We start from the raw sequence: 26809 nt of genomic DNA on the forward strand, positions 1-26809 counted from the left end.
ACTCCCTATAGGAGCGAAGGACCTGCCGCTGAACTGCCACCGCCGATCGCGACTTTTTTTTTTTTTTTTGGCTTGGGGCGGCAGAAATGCTGGAGCCGGCCCTGTCTACTGTGTTGTGACCCTTTTTTCATTGCCCCTACACCAATGGTACAGCTTAGACCAGCCTGACAACTGCATCGGGCTTGAGACTAGCCCTGAGACCAGGAAGCCGTATCTGGTTCCCGCATGCAAAGCTGGAGGAGCAAAGCTCTGGTGCAGGAGAGAAATCTCCCCCTTTGCATTTTAGAATACCCTATCTCCCAACAACCAGTGGTGACGATGTACAAATAAAAAAGTTAGAGTGTGACTATCTCTGACACATATGCATGGGGAGGTCAGGGACAAGGACTCAAACACACACATGCTTGTATGTACTAGAATTACAGACCCTGTGCTTATGGGACTGCAAGGGCTGCTACTGACTTGTTCATCCCATCTCCCCTAAGACCAGCTCTCTGGAAAGAGGGTAAGGGGTAGGTAAAATTTTGATTCTACTCCATGTGCTAGTGGTACTATTCTGCTGTTTTTAAAGTACTTTACCCCCAATATAACCTAGGAGCTCTGTGAAAGATTGGGCTTAACAGTGTGCTAATTTTTAACTCAACAGCTCAAATACTATAGTTCTTCAGTTACTATCCTGACAGGAGGGTCTGCAATTGTTTGGGTTTTTTTTAATTTTAAAGCCTTCTGAAAACAGTAGTGAAATACCTGATTTTATAGATATTATAAAACTGCTTTGGGTTTTTTTTGTTTTTTTTTTAAAGGTTGATCTATTTATGCTGTTACTGTTTGATCTTCCCCCGTACTTTCCTGTGGTAGAATAAAGCACGGGATTCTCATGGTGAACAAAGGCTTGAAGGGAGTGGGCAACGGAGCAGTGCAAGAAACGGGCCCATTTTTCAAGGTGTGGGAGTGCATGGGAATTTGCTGCTTTTCTGAGCTGTACATCAACCCTCATGAATGGCAGCTTATAAGCAGTGTGTGTATTCCTCCTCCTCCACAGGATTTATCAGGCAGCTGCAAATGAAGGCAGTTCTGATAACTGAACTAATAAAATTCCAGAGAGCGAGAGTGGGCTGCTCTTGCTGGCATTTTAGGGGAGGATTGAGGGAAGAAAAGTCAGTTTTGCTACAGACAGAAACTTTATTTCTTTAGTTTGGATGAATTCCAAACAGAGCTAAAGCATTTCTGCAATCCTTCTATTTTTCAGACAAAGCAAACAGTTTGGTGATGTTTACCTAAGCACACTGAGACAGGAAAAATCCACAGGCTTACAAGAGCGCAGCCTCCTGTCCTTCAAATAGCAGTTTAAACCCTTCGATGAAGGGCAGTGTTGTTTAATTTCTGTGGATTGCAGGTTAAGTGAATCAGGCTGTTAGCAGGACACAAGTCCTCTAGGGGCTGATACTTCCAGAATGAATTTTTAAAAAATGAAAAATAAAAAAAGCAGCCAGCCAAAATTGGGGAGAAAAAAGAAAGAAACCCTGAATGATTGAATGAAAGTTTTCAGAGTGCACTAAAAATATAATATATATTTTCCTTTCCCCAAATTCCTGCCTCTCCCATCTAAACCAGGGTTGAAGGTTAGGGTACTTTAAGTGAACTTAAGTATCTTGTACAACAGCAGGGAAGTTGTCACTTAAAGATAAGTCATTATGAGACAGAACCTCAGTGGACATAAATCAGTGTAGCACCATTGACTTTGATGTAGGTATGCCAATTTACAGCAGGTGCAAATCTGGCCCGATGAGGTTAAGGTGTCACTGTATTCCCCATTTCAAGCAAGTAATAAAGGGCCAGTGCTGTAAATCATTACTCATATAAGCTGTCATCACTCAAGCCCTTATGCAAATAGTCTTTACTCAGGTGACTAGTCTCAGTGCAGTCAGTGAGATTACTCAGGCAAATAAGGGCTTCTCATGTGAAGAAGTGTTCAAGACCCTGTTATTGAATAGGTCTCTGTGTGGATCTCTCCCCATTGGCACTGAAGAGGGACTCAGCAGCTGCCCAGCACTGTCCCCACACCTTCTGGACTCTGTGCTAATCTAACTGTGGAGTGCAGGGCCCACGCAAGGAGGAGGAGTGGGTAGGACAGGTGTTTGCAGCACATCACACCACCTGTAGCCCTATGGAAAATAATCATCTCTCCCACTCCCCACCCACCCTAGGACAATAAAAAAGAAAGAATACCACTTGGCACTGTTTGTGTCTGCTTAGGGGTGTGAGAAAAGCAAATGCAGCCTCAGGTGGACATGGGACAATTTGGAATATGGATATCCCTAATTATTCAACTCCAACAGAGCTGTACTGCCAAGGAGTTGGGAGTCCATTAGGGTCCAGAGCCTGTATGGAGGCACAGGGCTTTCTTTGTAGATGGGCCCAGTGCTGACTAGGCACAGGGGAAAAGGGGGGCAATTGCACTGAAGGCTCAAGCTTGTGGGTGAAATTTGCAACTGGGGTGAAATGGAAGGAAATGGGACCTCAGTGAACAATGAACCAGGCCCCAAATTTCTCTTGACAGGCCTGGTGGGCCTCTTCTTCCAGGGATCCCTGGGGAACTAAGTCTGGGAGTTGTCCCCATCGCCTTATCTCAGTTTATCCTCCCCCCACACACATACCTGCCATGGAAGTATGGTATGTCACAGATTTCCCCCCCTTTCACCCCCCCCCCAAGGGAATCAATGTGGATATTTCCTCCTTTGGAACCCCATGCTATAGGATTTTTCTGCAGGGAGGGAAGTGGGATCATCTGAGCTAATGTAAGAGGCAATGCTTGTGGAAGTACTGTGGTTTTCTATTCATTTATATCAAGCACATGTATGGAAATGCATGCACATGTTTGTCTATAAATTTCTAATATTTAGTGATGAAAGAACCTTATATAATATATACATGAGGACACTACATCAGGCAGTAACACAAATAGCATTTAAACAAGAGAAGAAGTGTGCAGAATCTAAAATCCCACAAATAAGGAGCTGTGTAACAAATTTTGCAAATAGTCCTTCATATGTTCCATTGGTAATTAAGCTTTCATCAGGAATGATGAACCCTTGTGTCATCAAACAGTCCACTTTAATGAGATCATATTAATTTGATTGTTTGAGGAAGTGTGCAACTGGAGCATAAATAATGGGGAATTTCAGCAGAAAGTATTCATTCCGCCCCCCCCTCCCCCTCCAAAAAATATTCGGGACCTTAGGTGAGGGGGAGAAATCAGTTTATTTAAAAATCAGGTCCATACCCTATTTTCTTCATGATGCTGATCAGAATTTCTGGCTCAGCAGTCTCCACAGCATCACTGCGGTTGCCATTGTGAGGCCCCTCTGGGTAGTCCGTGGTCCCTGGAGGATATGGTGTGTTGATTATTAGACTGAGCTGGAATACCTTTTATAGCCAAAAATGATATGTAGAGTAGTGGATTGTTTATTTAAAAGGTAAAGTTCTTTACCTGCACTTCTTATTCCATTATTCTCCTGATCAAGTTTTAATAATACAAATATTAGCTAAGGCTCACATCATAGCTGTATTATTGATTTTTCCCAGCATTGACATTCTCGGGTCAATATATTGAAATCTTAAGGCACTTCCTAGCTTACTGTGGGTTAAGAATGTAATTACTTTTTTATTTAGACTCTCTGGTAGATTTATACTACCTAATTACTGGTTCCCCACCCAATTTATCCAGAATAATCTGAGTTCTTAACACTTTTCTGGTGGCTAATTTAACACATAGGCTTCTTCATTATAATTGTTATCACGGCAGTGGTGTTGAGTATCTTTAATAAAAAGTGTTAAGAACTGTAGTGCACAATTATTTTTTTCTCTGAGATTCTGCCCAATAGCAACAAACTGGAGTATCTCTATCTGTGGCCAACATATTTACGCAATGACTAGGGATTGTGATTTATTAGGCCCTGATCCTGCAAACTCATTCAATAATGGGCTCTCTGGTCTTGCAGAAAGAGGTATAACACAATCTGATGGCAGGAAGTTGAAGCTAGACAAATTCAGACTGGAAGTAAGCCATAAATTTTAGATAGTGAGAGTAATTAAGCATTGGAACAATTTACCAAGGATCATGGTGGATTGTCTATCACTGGCTATTTTAACATCAATAATGGTTGTTCTTTTTTAAAAAAGATCTGCTCTAGGAATTATTTTGGGGAATTTCTATGGCTGGTGTTATGCAGTAGGTTGAACTAGATGGTCACAGTAGACTCTTCTGGCCTAGGAATCTATAAATATGGATAATTTTACCTATGTGAGTTGGCACAGTGGGTTCAGTAGGATTACTCACATGCCTAAAGCTCCTTAAGTTAATAAGTGTTTGCAGAATCAGGGTGTTGGTTTGGATTTACTTAGTGGAGTATACTACCTGAAGAAGAGCTCTGTGAAAGCTTGCCTCTCTCACCAATAGAAGTTGGTCCAATAAAAGACATCACCTTGTCTCTCATTCATACTAGTCAGTTGAAATGTGTTTCTTTTAGAAGTGCACCAATCCACCACTGCCTTAACCATAGCCTGCCAAGATTGTGGTTCATCCTTCAGAAGCAAGAGAACAGTATTTGTATGAGTTATGACACCTATTTAACTACTGGGTATTTTCACTAGAACAGTGCTTTTCTAGCAATGAGACAACTCACACATTGCATCATGGGTATTCCATTACCCCCAAATGCCCAACTTAAATTTTGATGCATTATATTATCTTCCTTCTTTGCATCATGAATTTACAACTACTGAAATCAGTTCTTATAGGAGTAATAATGCAGTCTGCTAATAGGCATAGTGCAACCATTTTTAAGAGACCCTTGAAGGAACAGTGCTTATTTCTTGAGGTGAATATAAAAGCACTGTATCTTTCCCTGACCATCCCTTGTTTATCTACTTGTTCAAATGCCCATTCATGTAATTACAATCTTTCTAACTGTATTCTTTCTGTGGTTATGTAATGCACTGTTAAACAGCTGCCACATTCTACTTCAGGGGTAGCTGCCTTTCAGTGGTGGGCCAAATGGTCCTGGTATGTTAAATCTGAACTCAGTTATTTATAGCTGAGTCTTCCACTAAAGACAAAGGTAATTTTGTCTGAGGGTAGTACTGCAAGATAAAGTACAGTATGTTGTTTGTTTGCCAAGCATTTAAGCAAAGGTGTTCAATAGGGGGAGCAGTGTGTTCCAGTACATAGGTCACCGGAGTAGGAATAAAGAGACCCAGGTACTATTCATAGGTCTTCCACTGACTTTCTGTGTCACTTTGTGCCTCAGTTTCTCAATCTGTACAATGATACTTGCCTTCCTTTGCAAAGTGCCTTGAGATGTGTGGATGAATTTTATAGCTAAGTATAATTGAAAAATTCAAGTTTAATTAATAACTAAGAATAAATATTTTAGTTTGGCTACAATATTTTCCCATATCATGTAATGTGGGATCTTCCAGTATGCTCCAGGGGAAAAAAACATGCAATATATTTACCGTGGGCAGCATGCTTAATAATACGGGTTCATAGGTGAAAGAGCCACAAAGAAAGATATCACTATCAGAGGAGAAAAGAATATGCTCATTACTCAGGGGGAAAAAAATCCCTGATACAGCACATAATGGGAGAGTGCAAGAAAGAGAAGTAAGCAAATCCTTTTAAGTCCATTTTTTTCACCTCTCATAGATAAGCACATTGACTAAGGACAAAACACTTACTTCACACATTGTTCATGCTTTCAAAGTGTATTATGAAAACAAACAAACAGGAAGCAGAGACAGAATGTGCTCAAATTAAACATCAGAAAAGGTTATGGTCCAATGATGTACTTACCTATAATAAGAGCACTGACATTAATTAGAACTGTAATATTTGTGCACAGATTATATGAAGCCCAGAATCAGGATTGTAAACAAGTGTTATACTTTCCATCCCATATCCTCCTATTTAATCATCTTTGCATTCATGTAGTAGCCTGCAAAGATGAGGTGCGTTAAATGGATAAAGTGACAGCAGCTTGAGATAATAAAGGGTGCAAGTACTGTGTGATGCCTCATTTGGGGCTTTCAAAGGTGCAGTGTACAATCTCAAGTGAGTTTGAGTTTTTGTTGTGTGCAAAAATTGGAAAGTGAGATACTAGTGCTGCAACCTACAGTTCTACATTATCAACCTGTTTGTTGTTCGTGCTTGATTTTCAGAGGATGCTGCAGCTCCTGCTGATTTCAGTTGGAGTTGTGTGTGCTCAGCACCTCGGAAAATCAAAGTGGAATAGTAGAATAATATTTTAAAAGAGAGGAAGGCTCTGGAGTGGGACTCAGGAGAGCTGGAGTCAGTGTCTGCTATGCCACCAACTTTGTTTCACCTTGGGCAAGTCGTTTCTCTCTGGACCTCAAATCTCCACCTGTGAACTCTGGAAGATAATATTTCTTTTCTCCCAGTTTGTGTCCATTTAGACTGTAAGCTCTTGAGTCAGAGACTGTTTTCTGGGGCCTAAGCAAGCTATTGAAATGCAGATAATAAATAGGCCTTGTGTTTTATTTAAGGGAATACAATATATTAATCAGTGAAAAGAAGGCGCCTGTCACTATTTTCTGAAAATATTTCCTGGAAGTATTTTGGCATCAGTGTTGGTGCCATGAGAATAATATTACGTCTCAAAGTGCATTTTAATTTCAGTCCTGAATACAGCTGTGCCAAAAGTGAAGAATTAAGTGGCGTCTGAGATGGACAGAAGGGAGAAACAAAATAAGGATGAAAAGGAAATAATGTTTTGTTTTTATACACATTTCATCTCCAAGCATTCCAGTATTTACCCATGGACATGAATCTCCCTTCCCATTGTATTTTAGTACAAAAGGACAATATATATGCATTCACAGTGCCATCTTCTGCACTGGAACAGGAGAAATAGTAAAAAAAAGTTTTAACTTGCCTGAAACTGGCAAGCAAGGAAATTTTCTTGTTACACTTTATAGGCCAAATCATGCCCCTATTGAAATAAGTTCTCCATTGATTGCAGTGAGGACTGGATACAAGATGCAGACGTATATGCAGATACTTTTACTCAGTCTAAAGTGGGACTCAAAAAAGTGTGAATACATGCAATTTACATAGAATGCATATTCTGCCTCAGGATTAAAGTATTTAGTTTTTCAAGGGGCAACAGCCAGTCCATTGATCAATGCTTCATTCTCACATTTAATTTTGATAGTGCTTTGCCCAGGAACTCACATTAGATGGCCTCATTCCAATGTAATGCTTAAATTAATTTCAAGTTCAGCAGTAGGATATCATGAAGGAAGCAGATTGTTCTATATATCCATTGCAGTAGAAGGCACAGCCAGGTACATATCAATGTAGTGACTTTGTTTCATTGATAACATATATGCCACAAAGATCATTTGAGGTTTAAGGCCATCATTTTTTAACGTCTGGTTGGTTTGTTATGAATTATGTACAGCTAAATGTGTTCAAGTTTATTTGCAAAAGGCAAATGTCCTGAACCAAATAGCCTTCCCTATTAAAGCTAAAAATAGAGAGAGACTGGGAAAGCAGTAAACACTAATATGGCTAATTTCACATGGTTAATATATATATTTCTCACAATTAACCAGCATGATACAGTATTTGTACATAAGTTATGTTGAATATTTGATGGAAGGCAAGATCAAAGTTCTGACCTAAAGTGTTTTCTTTCGACATATTCAGCCTTCCAAGATCATCTCTTGTCATAGCATTTTGTAATGACATTTTTGGAGGTGTCCCTATGACAGCGTGTCTACAGAGATACCTACAGGAAGTGAAAAACAGAAAAATAAAGTTGCTATCTATCATTTTTAATTGGGCAGAGTGGAAGCAAACTTTCAAAATAGAGAGAGTCTGGCTGATTATAATGGCAGTCGTGGCAAAATCCTTATGTAACTCTGAATGTGTTCCCTTTATTATCTAGTGCTCTGCCAAACCTGATCTGAATAACTTGTAGGACCATGGTTCAGAAACTAATTCACGCTTATTATTTTCATGAGATACAGAATACACCATTTCACCCTTCAGTAGATGTATATTCAGATTAGTTGTAGTGCACGTTCTAGCCTAAATCCCCAAATCTCTCACTAATAAACACAAAAAGATACTTAATGTACCCAAAATGTATGTTTCCACATTTAGCAACTCCCTGCCATATTCTAAAAGAATTGGACCTGTTCCCAGAGTAATAGTATCAATTCTACAGCGAGTAACTACTGTATGCAGCTGCTAATCCACCAGATGCTTTCAAATATTGTAACTGGAAGCCATAACATTCCATTGACACCACATCTGAAATCACTCTGATTTCTATTACCAATCTTGATTTTTATATATGTACATAAAGTGCAGTATTATAAATAAGTCACCTTTCACCAATTGTGTGAAGGTTAAATAGCAAAAAGAGAACTATATATATATTTTTTTGGACAACAGCATTATATCTTTGGAAATAATTCTGACAAATAAAAAGCCATTAGTCCCCCCAAAATTGTAATGAGATCATGATTAATAAATGCCTCTCAAAGGTCTACATCAAAGTCAAGGCTTTTCTGTGATAAATGCAAACATGCAGACCTTGCTTTGCCAAAAGCTGTGTGTTTCAGTTACCAGGTTCCACTGATTGATCTGTTCATTACTCTGATAAATAATTTATCACCTTGAAGAGGACAATTCATTATGCAGATAGTATGAACAAGTAACTATAACAGCCAAGCCTCTAAAAGAATTAACAGTGCTACTAGTGCCCTGGTGTTCATGTTTCTGGTGCAGAGCTCAAACCTTCACAATAGCAATTAAATTAGTATAAAAACATTGTTCAGGATCCTTTATAAGCAGTGTCCTATGTGAGCTAACAACACTAACAATTTGATAGTGTTGAGGCCTGTTGAGGCCCTTTTAACTAAAATGCCTTGTCAGTCATGAAGAGTTATATGTAGCCTTCTTTAAAATGTCATAGAATTAGATTGCAGTATACCCTACTTTCAAAATTGGGGTGAAAGTAGGTTAGGTTTGCAAAGTCTGAACCTTTATACCCCGTCACTCTGTAACCCCTAGAAGCACTGTGTTCCTAACAACTCTTCTCTCATTGGGCGTAGCAGTAAATTGTGAATAAATCTGGTGAAAGTCAGACAGACCATGTCATTTCTCGGACTATAGGAATAATCAATGAGGGGATAGGGTTGTAATTTGTTATGCCAGGGAACTGCTTCTATCTGCTTTCAATTAAAAATAAAAAGGGAGAGGGGAACAGCCATTTGTATCCTGGCAACACTTGAAGAGATGGGGTGGATACCGGCACTGATCACTTTACCTCCTTGCTGGAACACTGAGAATAATAATTATATATTGCTCTGGGATGATGGAGATTCCTTTGATACACCTCAGACTGCATGAAGGAGTCTCTTTGCTTTAAATATAGAAGTCAATCACAAACAAATGCCTTTATAATTAAAATTCATAAAATGTGACTAAGCAATCTGATTGTTCAGCAGTGTCACATATCACTCATGCGGCTGCACAATTCACAAGCACTTACCCATGTTTTCCTTCCTCTCATCGCACACTGGGAGAAAGGCAACATTTTTTTTTTTTTCATAAATTGTAATGCTAACATACATACACTAGAGCACTGGTGGGCAACCTGCGTCTCGCAGGCCACACATGGCCTAACGGGATAATCCGCTGGCAAGCCGCTAGACAGTTTGTTTACATTTGCACGGCCACCCGCAGCACCCAGTGGCCATGGTTCACTGTTCTCGGCCAATGGGAGCTGCAGGAAGCGGCATGGGGTATAGGGACGTCCTGGACACTGCTTCCCGTGGCTTCCATTGGCTGGGAACGGCGAACCACTGGGAGCTGCGGGCGGCCGTGCAAATGTAAACAAACTGTCTGGCAGCCCGCCAGCAGGTTACCCTGACGCGTCGCATGTGGCCTGCAAGCCGCACGTTGCTCACCTCTGCACTAGAGCCTTTAGTAGTCTACTATAAGAGATACCGGTCTGTAGAAATATTCAGAACACCAGCTACTATGCTTCAATCATAGCTAAATCACTGATATTCCCAGGGGTTTAGCATCTTTGGTGGCAAAGACATCATCTGTCTTGGAATATCAGAGTGTTCTCCATATAGCAGTCTAGTTTAGAATATAAGCTTTTTCTCCCACTATTTATGTACTGGATTCCTGGTTTTAATAATGACTCCCTTGAACCAGTATGCCTAATATTCTTGTAATATACGGTTCTTCCACACTGTAATAGAGTTCTGCAACTGGTATGTATAGATTGTATCATGTGATGTCAGTCCCATGGATCTCTCTACTTTCATGAGTTTAAGGGAGTCTGCACCCATAGATCGGGTCTGTGGAGTCGAGGAAAGGGTGAGTGCCACTCCTGTAGTTTGTCTGTCACTAATCTAGAACTTGATGATCCTCCTTTGGCAGGGTAACTGAACTGCTGCTTGCTCCCCACCCAAAACTGTGCTTTAATCCAGAGTAAATTACTCCAGACCAAGTCTACAGTAACTTCTGTGACTTCCTCCTAGGTGCCATGGAGCAGCCTCCCACCACTGCTCCCAGAGACAGTGGCTCACAAAGAAAATTCTAGTAGTGTGATTCCTCCAGGAGCCATACTATTAATGGCAACAGAGTGCTCGAGTAGTCAGGTGGTAGTGCAGAGGCACAAGGTCTCCTTGGACCTCACAGCATCTATGGGTTTGTTTAGTGGACTGAACCCCAGTATTTTTGTGCAGTGCAGTTTTGTGCACTCACCACCAGTAGAAGAGTTCCAGAGAAGTAGTAACATGGAGATTCAGGTTTTGCAAGGCCAAAACATGGGCATCTATTCCTCTTCCAAATCCTTAGTGTTTAGGCCCTGATCCTGAACCTGGCCCCATGAAAATGGACCCCTACGTCTATGTGGAACCCCACTGAAATCATGGAACTCCATATAAGCACAAAGATTCACCTATGAAGCATCAGGGCAATAGTTGTTGCATGTGTTTTAACGTTACAATACTTTACTCCTTATTCACAGTAAGCAGTACTTAAATGAATAAGGATTTCAGAATCAGGGCCCATGTTGTCAAGCACATTTGGGATTCTTTAGGAGGAAAAATACAACAGACATACAGATTAAATTGTTATATGCTGAAAATAAACTTGATTAAAACAATAGTAATGAAAAAGATAAACTTAATTTTTTTAATATTGTTGTACTACATAACATTACATTTTCTCCTTAGAGCATTATAATACATTTATTAACTAAACCAAACAGATAAAAATGTTCCCATTGCTATGAAACATTTCAGGATGTGCAGTCATAAAATAAAAATGTGCTTGCAAGATATATACTATATCAGCAACATACATCCCCTAGAATGTGTTATTCCCATGTGCTATTCCTTTCTTATTGAACTGAACAAGTGGATGTGACCATGGAAGGAACAGAACAAATTAAAGTCTAAACAAAGGTTTCCTCCAAATAGCTTATAGTGCAAGCAATATCCAACAAGAAATGGGATACAGCTGATAAGCAGAAAGCAAACTTTATTGATTTTTTTTTCCCAATTAGGTTAGGTAGATTCTGTTCATCTGCTCACTTAAATGGATATGAATGTAAACCCTCTGAGGTATTCTTAACAAGTTTTCAGTAAAAGTGTTTCCATATCACTTCACTAATGGGGATTGGAGGCAGTTGATAGCTGTAGGAAAATAAATTAAATAAAAGATTATCGATGTATTTAAAAAAAAGCCTTTTCCTCCAAAGTGTAACTCTCCAAAAGAATTCAGGGCTCTCAGAGTCCAGGGGAACAGGATTCATTCTCATTTTCCAGAGCCCCACATTCATGAGAGTTTTGATTGTTAAAAGTTATTTTGTTTTAGATGGATCTATCTAGCTACAAGTATCTCTCTTGTACTTTGGGCTTTTGACTATCTGTCTTGACACCTAGGTGACTAAGGAAAAAATGTGAATTGGAGTGAAAGTCCATTACTAGCTGTTTGGTGGGCTATGGAATGAGTTGGCGGTCTCAACCCACTTCCAAATGGACCATTATCCTTATCACAGAAACCACAATCACAACTAAAACCCTGGTTGATGGTGTCAGAGGCCACAGCCTGAGGGCGTGATACTGCAAGGTGTTACAATGGGAGTTGAAGATGCTCAACTCTTTATAGGATCCTTCCCTTAAAGGGCATCAACTCTGAACTACTCTCATACTGCTTTTTAGATGGTCCCTCCAGAACAAGATACTAATGTACATACAACATGAGAGAGTTTGTACTTGTGACTACTCATGCTATCAACCCGCTCGTCCTCTGGCTTTGAGAAGAAAAAATAAAATAAAAGATGGTCTCCAGGAATGTCAATCCAGTACCATTCACAATCACTGAAATTGTTCACAAAGAAAAAAATGTGAATTTGCTGTTTCAGCATTAAGAACCACATGTATTTTTGCCTGTTTAACAAAATGTAAGGGACCAGATCCTGCTCTCAGTTACCCAGGTGTAAATAGGGAATAACTTCATTGAGTCACTCCAGACTGACACCACTGTAACTAAGAGCAACATGTTACCTAGCTAGAGAGATTCATGGTCTGGAGGATAGAGGTTAGTAGGTCACTTGTGAGTGCTTTGTGTAATGAGGCAGACAGCTGCGGGGGGAGGGGGTCTAACTCTTTGGAGCCCCTCTGATTCAGGATATTAGGAAGACAGTAAAATTAGTGAGGCAGAGGAAAGGTCCTTGTCTGGGGCTGAGATGAGATGAAACGGCTCCTACACTGAATGCGGGTATCAGTGCTGGGGAAATGAAAAAGGCAACTGTTTAGAAGTATGGATATAGGAGGTTTGCTGAGAAAACATTGATGCATCTGGAACATAAGAGAATTCTTGCTGGTGAAATGAGGGCTGCAGCAGGAGACAAGGCAGGTTTGGGTTTGAATTGCCACCCAACCCTGAAGGTTCCCTTGGGTAAAGGCAGCTTCAATCCCCAACTGAGGCAGCATAGACAGGAAAAAAATAAATAGGGGATAAGCTGAATTGGTGCATGGCCTGACTGCTCTGGGCCCCCTCAGTTATCCATTTCATCTACTTTTGGGGATGCACTGGCAACTTGTGGGTTCCTCAACTGAGGGGAGGTGATGGGTACCTTGTACCACCATAATTCTATTCCAGGCAGAATCTGCAACGATGGGATCCCTCCACTAGCACTGAATATGGACCATTAAGTGTAATATGGTATCTTTTCCTTGCTCATTACTTCACTGCCCTACCTTTTATACACATGCACCCATCTGATCCAATGTTGGATCAAACCACCACTTCCTCAGTCCATCTCTCATTTTTAATAGCATTAACTTACATTGCCTTTGACATCTGTTTTGTTCAAAGAAGGCTGAAGGTTGCTTTAAACTATGAGGGCAGCCAGGCAGCTTTGCACAGTGCACGCTGCCTGTGCCCACAGGTGCAACTCTTGCAGTTCCCATCGGCCGCAGTTCCCGGCCAATGGGAACTGCGGAGCTGGCGCTGGAGGCAGGGGCAGCATACGGAGCTTCCCTGATCGCCCCTGCACCTAGGGACCTCAGGGACATGCCAGCTGCTTCCGGGAGCTGCTCAGAGCCAGGGTAGGCAGGGAGCCTGCCTTTGGCCTGCTGCGCCACTGACTGGACTTTTTTATGGCTTTTGACTATTTGGTCAGTGATGCTGACCGGAGCTGCCAGTGTTCCTTTTTGACCATGTGTTCCAGTTGAAAACCAGACGCCTGGCAACCCTAGAAGCAGGGAAGATGGGGTTGATGGTTCCACACCACATGAGGATTCCCCTACACCAGGGAAGGTTGATCACCTGTTTTGCATCACCAGAGGAGTGCAAAGCAACCATAGCAAGACTAAGGAGCTGGGCCTTTAAACATAATGCATAAATAGGGGGCGAGATCCTCAGCTTGTGTAAATTGGTGCAGGTATTTTGAAGTCAATGGTACAATGCCAATTTATATCAGCTGAAGGTGTGTTTGTATATTTTTTTTCTTTTCTGGCAGTGTTTAGTGTGGGTTTTTTTTAGGCTGCCTACTTTAAGCATATTTCTGCATGCTTCTTTCAATTAATTTTGAAGGTGGGAACATATTTTAACATCAAGTTTGCTTCTCAAATGCTAAAAGAGAAACCAGCCTTTTTTTTAGCTGTTTGTTGAGCAGGGCCGGCCTTATGGGTGGGTGACATGGGCAACTGCCCAACTGTCGGAGGAGGGGGGCACCATGGTCATAAAGCAAAGGGCAAGAAAGGCTCGTGGTGTGAGACTGCGAAAGCGAGCTTGGGACAGTTGTGGGGGGTGCAGGCAGCAAGACACAGGGGCAATGGGGGTTAGTTGGGTAGCCTGGAGAGGCAGTGAGGCCCAGGGCTAATGAGGGGGTGGGGACCCTGGATTGGCAGCAGGGACCAGGGGCACCAAATTACAAGTTCACCAAGGATGCCAGTTTCCCTAAGACCGTCCCTGTTGTCGAGAACTCTGGAAGGTAAGAATATATACAAATTGCTGTTGCAATGGCTTAGTGCAGTGGTTCTCAAACTGTGGGTCAGGACCCCAAAGTGGGTCGTGACTCCATTTTAATGAGGTCGCCAGTGCTAGCTTAGACTTGCAAGGGCCAGGGGCAGAAGCCGAAGCCCGAGCCCCACCGTCGGGGGCCGAAGCCTGAAGGCTTCAGCCCTGGGCAGTGGGGCTCAGGTTACAGGCCCCCTGACTGGGGCTGAAGTCCTCTGGCTTCAGCTTTGCCCCCCCGCACTCGGAGCGGCAGGGCTCAGGCTTCGGTCCCCTGTGCTGGGGTCATGTAGTACTTTTTGTTGTCAGAAGGTGGTCACAGTGCAATGAAGTTTGAGAACCCCTGGCTTAGTGAAAAAGGAACATTTTTGTCTTTTTAGAATATTTTTTTACCCAACTTGAGAGGAAATGAATGCAAAGGGAGTGTAACTACTGTTGGTCTTCCATCTCAGACATACTCCTCATCACCTTAACAGTTCGCTTTTTTAGAGGCACTAATAATACCCAGAGAGCATCTATTATAATGAAAAAAATGTTATTAATGTATTTAGCTTTGCAAACGCTTTTATTTGCTATATTATAATTATGCCATTATAAGTGGAATGCACCATCATTATATTTACGTCACCAGCCACTTCTACTGAATGGGAAACCACGGAGGTCGCTGCACTGCAACCGCCTGGTATTGTGGCCATTTCAAACATCTGGCACTGCACTATTAGAGATGTCACAGAGAGCTGTAGAGCTTTTAAAGAACCTGTTATCATTTATACAGATGAGGGCTGAGGCGGTGTGATGTGATTGGATTTAGAGAGAGTGTTTTGTTGTTGTTATTCTGAAGAGCCTAGAGCTTTAAACACTGTCTGTTTTTCTAGTCAGTAAAAATTCCAAACCAGAAAGGCTTCAGCCACACCAGGAGTTTGATCCCTCATTGCAAATAGGATAGCCATGCAATAGCTGTCTGGCATTTCTGAAGTGATAAAATAAACACTAAGAATGCATAAAACAACCATTTCAAAACCTGCTTTCCTTTTTTTCTTGATTGTATGGATTTTAATACACTAAAAATATCCTCCACTCAGAGGAAAAGTGACAGCTATGGTATGCGGGAAGACACTAGCATCTTTCTCAGCTACAATTATGTATGGTCTTCATCAGTGTCAAATGTTTGTTGACTTGAAAGATGTTTCAGGCTCTTTGGTCCCAATTCAGAAAAGCTCTTAAGCATGTGGTAAACTTTGCATCAGTCAATTGAATGTAAACACATGCTTAAAGTAAAGCACATCCTTAATTGCTTTCCTGAATCAGGGTCTTTAAAAGCACAACAGGTAGCCATTTTCACTCAAAACAAACTGAGGAAAGAAACTTAGGAAAGTATCTTAACTTAGGGTTACAAGTTCTAAGGAACTTAGGTTAGTTGAATTGCCTCTGAATGTATTAAAACAGCTCTACTATTAGTTTGTTTTATACTAGCAATGCTTGTCATGAGCCAAATCCAGCCCTCATGCAACTTCAGTCAAGCAAAAGGAGTTGCTACTTATACTAGGTCTGAATTTGGGACAAAACCAACGCCCTTCTCCACAGCCACAGAGACACCCTTTGCACCAGAACTGGTATGGTACAGCTAGAGCAGAAGGGGATCATGCAAAGGATGTGTACCCTTGACTTGTATAGAGCTCCACTCCATGTGAGCTCCTTATGTGGCAACAGGTAGGGGCAGGGCGTGACTGGGCACTTTGCATGGCATCCTTTGCCCCCATCCACAGGGGCCTTGGATAAGTGCTTTTTTGTAGATGGCTTCAGCTGTTGGGCTGAAATTGCCTTTGCCTTTGTAGAAGAGTGAGGAGAATTCTGCCACCCTGGGCATCTGCCTGGCACCTGGCCCGAGTACTTGGACTAAGTATTGGGCACAGGGTTGTCTTCTTCTTTCTATGGCTGATGTAAATGTAGAGCAACAGATATAATTTTATATTTAGTTGGGTATGCCAGATAATTGCATCTGGAATAGCAGAGTATATTGCTGTGATGCCTCCTTCATATTTGTGAATTGGGCATTGAGTTGTTATATGTCCCGTGGTCTGCTCTGTGTGACCACAGTCGCACACTGGACAGTCTTTAATTTATTTTCCATTTGTATCATAGGATATCAGGGTTGGAAGGGCATTTGCGCAGCAAGGATTCGCATCTGCCATGGTTTGTGCAGATGCGGTTAGGGTTGCCCTGGAGCTTTGTGGGAGATCAAAGCCAGGGATTTTCTGCATCAGGTTTATTGTTTATTTGTGACTTCTTGTGAACTACATTCAGCTTTCCAAGCTTCATCAGAGTCAAAGATGCATTGTTGAAGGTTAAATGTGTGGGTCCAAAAGGGCTTATGCGACTTCAAGAGGTGACGGACATTGTTAAGGTCCTGATGGATGGGAAGATGTTCATTTTCCATGATCCTCTGGAATTCCCAAAGGGTTGTGGCATCACAGAGAATGCTCTGTCATACCTGGGACAAATTTATTCCAGATTTACAACAGTGAAACGGAGAGCAGAGTTTGTTCTTCTGAATTCTTGCTGTGTCCTTGTGTCAGGCTTTATCCTTTTGAAATCTAGCTCTGCCTTAAACACAACCACTATGAAATATAGCCTAAAACACCTGTAATGTTAAGGAAAACCAACCAACCAACCAACCAAAACCCCTTGTCTATTCCACATTATTTTCTTTTATTCATTTTGAAGCAACAATACAATGGGACCTAACCTTTTCCACAGGAAAATCAGAAGATGAGGTTATCTACAGGTAACAGATATTACTGAGCCAACCTACCAGACCATAGTCTGGATTTCCAGATATACTATGGTGCTGGAACATGCTTATGAGAGATTAAAGACTGCAAGATCAAGGGCCAACAATCTGTTGCCAAATTCATAAAAGCAAGCCAGAGAAATAGAATATGTAAAAAAATAGGTCATTGTGTTTTTTTCTGTAACAAACACCTTGTTTTTGGGTCTGATCGTGAAATCAGTGGCACAATTCCCAGGTGTAGGATTAGGTCCTCTGAATAGTTTCCTAGACATGCAGACGTGACTGCGTCAATAGTTTGGAAGACTGTAGGATGCAGTAGAATGTTCAGAGCACTAGTCGAAAGTGCAAAACACAGGAAAAAAGTGCATGGGAACAACACTGAGGTAATCATTTATTTATTGTATTTTTTCTCACTGTTGTTTTACACCACCTTGGACATTTGTATTTATTTATTTTATTTGTATGAGATTTGAAAAAGAGCCTACCCCGAGGCTGGAGACATCCTTGATGAGATATAAAAATTCAGTCCTTGGCAATTGCAAATTCACTGTTCTCTCATCTTGAAACTGTTCCACTTGATATAAATAAAACAAAATAATAATTGAGAGAGAGAGAGAGAGAGAGAGAGAGAATGTGGTTAGCCTGGTCATTAGGGCACTTACCTGTGAGGGGGACACCTGGGTTCCAGTCCCTGTTCCATAGGGGGGATTTGAAGCTAGGTCTCCCACATCCTATGTGAGTGCCCTAACCAGTGGGCTTTTGGATACAAGGGAACACTCATCTCTACTGGGCTGCTGCTCTCCCCAACTGGGCACAGAGGTGGCTGAGAGGGTTTGGAGAATGGATGGAGTCTTGATTTCCCCCCTACATTCCAATGTGCCAGCCTGTGGAGCTGAGCTGGTGTAGGGGTGGTAAATAATATGCATTTTTTAAGTGGCTGTCTGAGATTATTTCCCTTTTGGAGCAAAGGAGGAGTTAGGGAAGGAGTGATGACTCTATGGCTAGATTGTACAACACTTGGGAGTAGTTCATCTGAAACCAATGGGATTGCTCATGTGAATTAGGCCTTGTGTATATGAACACCTAGTCTACCCTACACTAGCCTGACACATGCTAGCTGTCCATGTGGATCCTTCTGATGGACATTAACAGTTCCCTAGAAGCTTTGATTTACACCCCCTCCCCTTTGAAACAGTAGATCAAAGCATGCTAAGGAACTGTCAGTGTGTGTCAGCAGTGGACTCAGTACGTGGCAGGCTAGTGAGGGATAGATTTACACCCCAACTTGCCACAAAGTAAATGTTTGTATAGACATGTCCTAGGTCCCTCAAACAGAAGGATCACACAGTATATTCCTAAGTTAATTTCTGCTCTAAGGTGCTCCTGCAGCAGTACAACCATGCGTACCCCTTCTACAAAGGGCTGTACCTGGTAGCAAGTGTCGTTTAAAAGCACATTACAATGATCCTGTAATCAGACTGCCAACTTTCAGATTTCAGCCCTGTTGCTTGTTTAATGGGTTAAATTATATTAAGCAGCAGCAGGAATTAAGGAAACATGTTTAATTGATGTAAATATCTATAAGAACAGACATACAATAACATTATTTGGGTTTTTCCTTTTTTTAAAATATCATTAGACACTGATGTGTTAAGTATCTGACCTTTATTTTTTGCATTTCAGCTATTCTCTGACTTGCAAGAGGAATACAATCATTTTATAGTTTGGTCAAGTGAGAAAAATTCGGCCTTCAGTAATGCTAGTGAAAGTTCAGAGTACTGCCACTGACTTTGGTGGAGTTATTCCAGCTTTGTATCAATCTAACAGAGAAAATTTTCCCATGCTCTAGAAAATAACAAAATATGGGCTCCCGTCACCTTCTTCATGAGTCTAAGCCTGACCCCACTGGAGTTACCAGGGAGGAAAGATGAGGCCACTAATCAAAGTTGGAGACCTGGGTTCAAGTCTCTTAATCGCATTCTGTGCCTCAGTTCTTCCTCTGTGAAATGGCGTTGATATATTCCTTCTTTTCTCCCACCCTTTAACTGTCTTGCCTTTTTATTACAATAGCTTTAGTGTTTGTATAGCACCTATCACAGTGAGGCTCTTAGCTCTGTTGGGGTCTTTAGGTGCTGGATGAGACAAATAATAAAAATGTTATTTCATCAGCTGAATAGAGAATGGTCTGCAGTCTTTTGGTTTAGCTTTGGTTGCTCCGGTTTGAGCCCATGTCTTTGCTAAGTGGTGCCTGCACCAGTTTGAGATACAGTGCGGTCTTTACTAACTGATGTAATGCTGTCTCAGTGCACACCTTTTTGACATGTAACCATCCCTATTCTGTGTTTGAGGTTACTGTTTAGAGCTGATTCCCTTTTAAGCCTGTTTATTGATAACATACATTAATTATGTGTGCAGTATTCAATTGACTTATGTATACTCAGTAAATAAAATATTCCAAAAGAAGAAAAGACCCTATTTCAAGATATTCCATATTTCATCACTACACGTTTCTCAAGATGGCATTGCATTTGTGGTTGAAAAAGGGTTGCATTAGCTCTCTACTTAAATTGTAACAAGAGCCAGAATGTACAGTCCATAACTGACAAGAGAATATGGGGCCTAAGCAGAGTGTCAGGTTGGAGGGTTGCTGACTGTGTCGTTTTATTAATTGGTGCTGAGAGTATGTGTTCTTTGGCAGTTCTTTGATCTGAAGTGTTATTTTGTTACTTTCCCAGTCAGTGCAGAGGAGATTTCTGTCTGTGCAACTAGAATAATGTTCATTTTGTAGGTCAGCGTCAGTGAGATAAGTGTTGCATTTTGTGTGTGTGCGTTTATTTATTTTTTGCTATCTGATTTTCTCCCTCTAATAAGGAATAAGAATCTGGCGAAAGATCACAAGAAAGAATGTCTGTGGGAGGGTAAAAGAGAGAGAATGCTGATCCTATGCAGTATAATTACTAAAGCGTTCTTGTAGGAGGAACCCGTTTTCTCTTTGATTTCATGGATGGTTGGGATTTTCCATTTGAGGTTATGGGAATGAATGTGCTCACTTGTCCAAAAATGTCTATTCCTTTCGACTTGGGCTTTGTCCTAGAATGTGCTAAAAGGGCTTAAAAAACAACATCCACCCTCAAGCTCCCACCTGGTTCAGTTTTTGGTTGCTATTTTAAGCAATTACAGATTAGCTATTTTGTGCTTTATACAATATGGGTATTAATTTATACATGAAAGAAAACTGTGGGGGACTAGAGTTGCGGGGCAGGGGTCCTTCACTCACACTCAGGTCCTACTTTAAGTCAGGGCTACCAAAGATCTCAGCAGTTCTTGTGTAACCAAGGACCTGGTTCAGAGATTTGGAAGAATAGTAGCAGTAAATTTTAATATATGATAGGACCCAAAGACCCCAATGGGGATCAGGGCCTCTTGGTGCTGGGTGCTGTACAAACACAGAAAAGAAGCAATCCCTGTCCTGACAGGCCTGCGATCACTGGGGGGGGGAGGGATTTCTATTGACTTAAATGGGGTTTGAATCAGTCTTAAAGGTGTTAAAATGAATCAAAGTTGGAGGCTAGGGATAGGAAAGGGCTGACTAACTCTGCCTCCCAAGGTGTTGTAGTTGCTAAACCTGCTTTGCTTTAGTCCAGAGTCTCATTGGCCTCAACTGATACTTGAGAAAGAGATTACTATAACTTCCATCTGTCCTGGACATTCTTAAATAACAACCAGTTTTAGTTATGAAATAAAGTTGGCTGTCTCCTGATCAAAATGGAGTGCTAGGAGCCCTAACAATGATCCCTCTTAGTAACCTCTTTCAGTCTCTCCCACCCACAAGTCTCTGAATTACAGACTCTGATTTACAATAAAGCTGGACAAGATAGAATTGATGCTTCTTTCAGAGACAATCAATGCCACTAAGTAAAGTGGCCAAAAAGATTTGTTTTGTACATAAATTCCTTGCTTGTTATGCAGGTCACTACTATAATACTCCAACCTCAGCCACTTTGTAGAATGAGAGGCTGTATCTAGAAAGTCAAGCTGGTTTCTGACTGTTAACCCAGGCTTAGGTTTGGACAGTCAAGTTTGTTCTGCTAAACACTTTCCTTAATTCTTTTTTGATAGTTCTTCTGGTCCTGAGTGAACAATTGTGCTTACTTCCTGCCAAGATAGGGCCAATCCTTTGAGGTGTTGTGCTCCTCTCCTCCCAGTGAAGACCATGGGAGCTACAAGTGTTTATATCAGGCTCCTAGAAGGTCAAATGCATCCTCCATGGAATTCCTTAATGATGTTTCACTAGACGTGAATTTGATGTTGCCTTAACTAATCATCCATTTTATTTATTGTTGGTATTATATTAACAGCCTGCATGCCTCAAGCAAGATTAGGGCCTTATTGTGCTAGGCACTGTACAAAGACATAGTAAGAGACAGTTCCCACACTAAGGAGTTTACAATTAACATAGACAAGAAAGACGAAAGGAGAGAGGGGAAAGAGGCACAGAGAGGTGAAGTAACTTGTCGAAGTTAATACATGGGACAGCAGGTCAGTGGCAGCACTGGGAATGGAATCCAGGCCTTCTGACTGCAGTTAGTGGCTTATTCATTAGACCATATTGCCAAGCCATAACGTTTTTGAGTCAAAGTAATTATAGCAAGTACCTGGCTCCTTCCATCCTCTTGTTTTACATGCTGGAATGTAGTATGAAATTATATAAGGAATGGAAGCAACCTTGTGGGATGTGGCAAGCATACCCATGTTATGTCCACAGCGTACACATGGAGAAACTGATAAAAACATAAAATGCTCTTGGTGGAAGAGGTGGGGGGAGAAGAGGGGAGAAAGCAGGTTGCTCCCTACAACGGAGAGGGACAACTCACCCACCTGGCTCTCTGAAGAATTGACTCTGATTACATGCTTCCATACAAAGCTTCTTAGGCTACACCTACACTGCAATAAAAAACCTGCAGCACTGAGTCTAAGAGCCCAGATCAATTGATCCACGCTGTAGGGCTAAAAATTGCAGTGTAGAAATTTGGGCTCAGGTTGAAGTCTGGGCTCTGAGCCGCCCAGCCCCCCCACACCTTCCCTTGTGAGGCTCTAGCCTGAGCCGAAGTGTCCACACTGCGATTTTTAGCCCTGCAAGCCCAAGTCAGCCGACCTGGTCTTTCATTGCAATGCAGATGTACCCTTAACCTGCAAGCAGGACCAGGAAACCCCCTCATCATTTAAGTGATAGCTCACAATTTTACTACAGTTCTCAATAAACCACAACCCATATATGGCATCGCTTCAGTATGTGATTTCAGAACATCCTGATGGCAGGAATATTAACCCAATAAGTCTGAAACTGGCATTCATTGGAATGGTGGGCACTTTCTGAAACCTGTGGACAGATTTTCCTAGAGTTTTTTTTTATTTATTTCTAGTTAATTTTACTGCTGGTGAAGTGTATTGGATGTACAGTCCTGGAAACTTATATATACATTCCCCTCCCCCCTCCCAGTACCATGTACAGGATAGACAGCACCAGAGCATGATGCTTAATATTGTCTCACTAATATGTCTCAATAATGACCAGGAGGGACTGGCTTTAGGGGTATTTTCTTCCCTGTTCAGTCCTTAATTGGCCTCTCTCCTGCATCTGCAACAAGATTGTCAACTGTGATAGTAGATTCTGTCATGTGGATGTGAGTCCGCTAGGAACTGGACTTCAGCAATCAAACTCATTTCACATACGTTGCTTGACAAAACCACTTTTTAAAAATACTAATAGATATCTATACTTCTAAAGGTGTGTCTCACAGCATGGTAAATGCAGGCCTTGGAGCAGGGCCGGCGCAACCCATTAGGCGACCTAGGCAGTCGCCTAGGGTGTTACAATTTGGGGGGCGGCGACCGCGGCGGTATTGCGGCAGCGGGACCTTCCGCCGCCTCTGTGGGGGGCAGCATTTCGGGGCGGGACCTTCCGCCTCCTAGGGCGGCCGAAAAGCTGGCGGCGCTCCTGCCTCTGGGACCATAGCTTGTGGACTCTGTGTTTCCAAGCCCACGCTTGAGTGTCCACACTGCATTGTAAGCTTGGGTTTACAATTGCTGGGCTCGGCTCTCTCAGCCATCCTAATGCATCCATACTGCACAACAGACACCCTGACCGCTTGACCTGTGTCCACGCTGCAAAATGACAGGGCTTGGCTCCAAGTCACAGTGAGACTTGGATTCTGACCTCTCCCACACAAGGTCCTGGATGTTTACAGACCCAAGCTACACTGATTTGTGTGCGTATGGAAGAAGGGCTTGGGTTCAAATCTGAGTAAAAGCCTGGTCTTAGTGCGCAGTGTAGATATACCCTAAGAGGCAGACATTGTTGAGGCTCTCATTTTGGTGCAGGTGACTTCTTTTTCCGGCTAGATGTGATCCTGAGCTGCAGTGTGCTTGTGTAACAAAGCAGCATGGCCCCTCTCAATAAAGCTCCATTAAATTTTCTCTTTTATGTCATGGGAATCATTCAGGGGTGCCTCTACCCCCAAGCAATTCTAATCCACTCACCTGAACAATCCTGGGAAGGGGTTTTGTCCACCATACATATCTTCAAACTGTTACATGTCACTGTATTGAATTTCTTCAGATTTAGCTCCTTTACTGGCCCCTCCACTTCTTGCCCCTGCAGTTTGCTTCTGCTCAGGAAAAGTAACTTAAGTTATGTCACCATGGTTTTGGACTATGGGGCAGTGGAACTTTCCTACTATGCAGGGGAGAAAAAAAGTGTTTGCCTATATTTTACATGTCTGCGGACGTGCTCAGTTAAGGCCATAACTAATATTCTCCTAACTAGTCAAAAGACACATTCACAGTGCATCCAAGTTCATCTGAGCAGGTTGCCAGGATGCAGAGTAAAGCTGTACAGCCTTCTCTAGATTTACATGTAAGGAGAAGAGTGCATAACATTTAGCATGAATAAATCAGGAAGAATGATGCACCTGGAATGCAGTTTGAAAAGGGCAGCAGACCTCCTAAAAGCTTTGGAAGCTCACTTTTAACTTTAAAGAGAGGGTTGAAAGTTGAAATTCGGCTTGTGGTATTACTAGAAGGATTATTGTAGCCATTATCTTTTTTCCACATGTAGAAAAGACCTATGACTCACAGGCAACATTAAGAATGTTCTCTGGAGTTGAAGAAACATAATAATCACTCTTTGCTGTGAAGAGATTATGTTTATTCTCCAAGAACCATCTTTCATATTAAATGTCCATAGATTTGCCTTGAATTAGCATTTACCTTGAAAAATGATCCTGATTGGGATGCTGCTCAGAAAAAAGGCTGTATTGCCATTTCTACTTTAGCTGCAGTACTGTACACTACTGATTTTTTTCTTATTGTGAAAGTAGTCCGCTTTCACAGAACAATAGAAGTCATAATATCTCTGCAATATCACAGGACTCACTTGATGAAATAATAAGCACAAGTAACACTATTTGATGATTTAAGGAGTAAGACATGAGAGCGCATGTGTTATTGTATAATATCCATACACAAAGGTGTTGGCAGCCTGAAGCCAGCTGGCTCTTTACATCCATGCAAACTGCATAGTGTAGTCTCTGCTATAAAATGTTGTAACTATGAAATATTTTTTTATATTTTTTTTTTATATTTAAAAAAAATATTACTAAAGAAAAACAAATCCAAATAGATTCTGTAAAGCACTTTGAGATCTTTTGGTGAAAAGCTCTATGTAAGAGCTAGATGTTGTTGTTTAATTTTAAATAAATATACCACACACTTATTAGAACTTACATAAATTAGGGATCTGTTTTTCAGGGGATTCAGTTTGACTTTTTGGTGATGAGTTTGTGTGCATGAGCAGGGGATCTTGTATTATCCAAACTTTTTTTTCATTCATTGCTCATTTTAGCCATGATCATTTAGGGGGCGGGGGAGGGAGGAGAGGGAGAATTCCAGTCTTTTGTCTCTTTCTTCATCTTTAGTTCATTATGTTGCTGTATTGGTTACACTCACACACATCCTACTTATTAGTTGTCTGTTTAGTACCAGGGCACAGATGCCAAGGACAGAAATTCTAAGGATAAATCAAGATTGTCTGAAAAACTGTTAACATTTTCCCTGTCATGAACTGGGCTAGGCCCCCATTCAGCAAATCATATGCTTAAGTCTACCCCTATTCAGCAAAGCACTTAGGCATGTGCTTCAGTCCATGGGTATATGATCATTTGTTAAAAATTAAGCGTGTACTTAAGTGTTTTGCTGAATTGGAGACTTAGGAAAGAATAGGAGACTCTGCACTAATTTCACTTATGACACCATTGAACTCTTTTGCCATGCAGCTGAATTATGGGTCTCTGTGTGCTTCTCTTCCATAATCAAATTGATTTTTCCCCTTTCCTTTTCATTTCTTAACACAGGCTGTACTGCAGTAAGAGGTATAAATGTTTCTTACAGTTCTCCAAGTGAGATTTTGCAGTAAATCATGATGTAACTACAATGTCTTACCATCCACTGGTTAGACTCCTTAAACTAAGCATCCAATCAGTTAATCCAAGAAGATTAATTTTACTTTCATCTCAGAGTGGAAGATTCATTAATGACACAGAAACAAGTTTGCATTTGGTTAATTAGTTGAATGAGGGTCATCCATATCTATCGCCAGTGGCAGACAGCTGAAGCTGTTAAATCCATGAAAATAAATTCACTCTCAACACAAAAGTATTAATCAGCTCAGGAGGGCTACTTCAGGTCCTGGCAAGTACCACAAAGCTTTGAAATAGAAACGTCAGAATGTTTGTTTAGTAGATGTTGGTCCAATTGAGGAACAGATTTAAAAATTGGAATTCACAGCTTTAAAAATATTCAGTGACCTCATATGAAAATAATTTCCCTTCCTTTGGAAATCAAAACTTAAATCTTAATGCAATTTTGACTTTCCAGTTTTCCTACTAGTTTTCGGTTCCTCATTTTTCCTTAGTAAAATATTTTTCATTGGGAATCAGTTTCCTTGGGGTTTTGCTTTTGTTTTTGTTTTAAATAAAGGTTATTCTTAGTTTAAAAAAAGAAATGAAGGAAAGAAGTAGACACTCATGATTCTCTATTGCCTGAAATAGAAGGTCACCTTCCAGTACAATCCATGCTGCTTCTATGTAACCATTCTCTGCACTGGGTTACATTTACAAAGCAGTAAAGGGGGACTTATGCACACAAGTCCCATTGATAATAACAAGCTGTGCACATACAGCAACTCCACATGCATTTCTTTGAAAACCTATCCCACAGTACATAGAGTACTTATTTGTTCCCTTGGTACATTCCAAGGGCAGTGAAAAGCAGCCGGCTGAGTAGTCTGATGTCTGGCAACACTGGGATCAAGCACTATTTACTGAACACCTTGCTGGGATGACCACATTTGATAGATTTAAGAATGAACAGAATGACATACA

General features: G+C 41.3%; 1 long non-coding RNA gene across 1 annotated transcript in view; it reads left to right on the forward strand.

Annotated features, from left to right (window-relative positions):
• The first annotated feature begins 373 nt into the window (after positions 1-373).
• The window catches only part of LOC122172241 (uncharacterized), a 132973-nt gene continuing 106537 nt past the window's right edge, over positions 374-26809 (forward strand). The window contains exon 1 of the long non-coding RNA XR_006172339.2: positions 374-512. This is a non-coding gene — a long non-coding RNA (uncharacterized LOC122172241). The remainder of the gene's footprint in view (positions 513-26809) is intronic.

The sequence above is a fragment of the Chrysemys picta genome, chromosome 2 (assembly GCF_011386835.1).
Source record: "Chrysemys picta bellii isolate R12L10 chromosome 2, ASM1138683v2, whole genome shotgun sequence".
Lineage (NCBI taxonomy): Eukaryota > Metazoa > Chordata > Testudines > Emydidae > Chrysemys > Chrysemys picta.